Source organism: Mastomys coucha, unplaced genomic scaffold (genome assembly GCF_008632895.1).
Source record: "Mastomys coucha isolate ucsf_1 unplaced genomic scaffold, UCSF_Mcou_1 pScaffold18, whole genome shotgun sequence".
In the NCBI taxonomy this organism is placed as follows: Eukaryota; Metazoa; Chordata; class Mammalia; order Rodentia; family Muridae; genus Mastomys; species Mastomys coucha.
Window position 1 is genome coordinate 19,598,872 of NW_022196900.1, and position 856 is coordinate 19,599,727.

Sequence of the window (856 nt, forward strand, 5' to 3'; positions counted from 1 at the left end):
TATAAAACAACAATCAGTTTAACAGTATTATGTAGATGCTTGTCTACGGCAATTCTGAAAATAGAGATGTTTTTCTCAATATAAATTTTAAATAACTCCAAATGTATTAACTGTATATCTCAAAATAATACATCACTACTAATATTTTCTTGAACATAAATATATACAGTGTTTTTGTTTGTTTGTTTTGTATTTATTAGGGCTTAAAATCTTGGCTCTTACTGTGGTAACTTGATACAAGAGTTACAAACATCAAGCAAAGCATTCAGTCTCACTCTTTGTTGTTCTCTTAAAAGCTCCCTCCCAATTTAATTGTCTACATTTATTTTGGGTATATAAATACTTTTAAAATATGTAAGCTGTTCTGAAAACCATACTATAGTGTAAAAACATGAAATAAACAATACTTCTAATAGAGAGGCAGAGATAGGAGAAGCAAGATCTCAGGACCATTATGTTGTACACAGCAAGACAATGTCAGGAACAAACAAGCTGAAAGTGTATATGGATTGTATAATATTAGACCTATTTCTCCAATTACCAAATTAAAGAGACCATTGGATGACAGTCAATAAACTTCTAATTCCTCATATTTTTGGATTATAATTGCTTAGGATATATTGGTAATATTAATTTTCATATTAAGATATTAAGAAAAAGTAAGTTACTCCCTGTTGTTTTTATTGTAAGAGGTGGAATTAGGTTTATGTGGATTTGTTGAAAGATTATTTTCTTGCTTCTTCTAGGGTGTAGTTTTGCTCCTTGTGTTTATATTTTCCATCTATTTGTCCTTTGTATAGCTGGATTTGTGGAAAGATATTGTGTAAATTTGGTTTTGTCATGGAATATCTTGTTT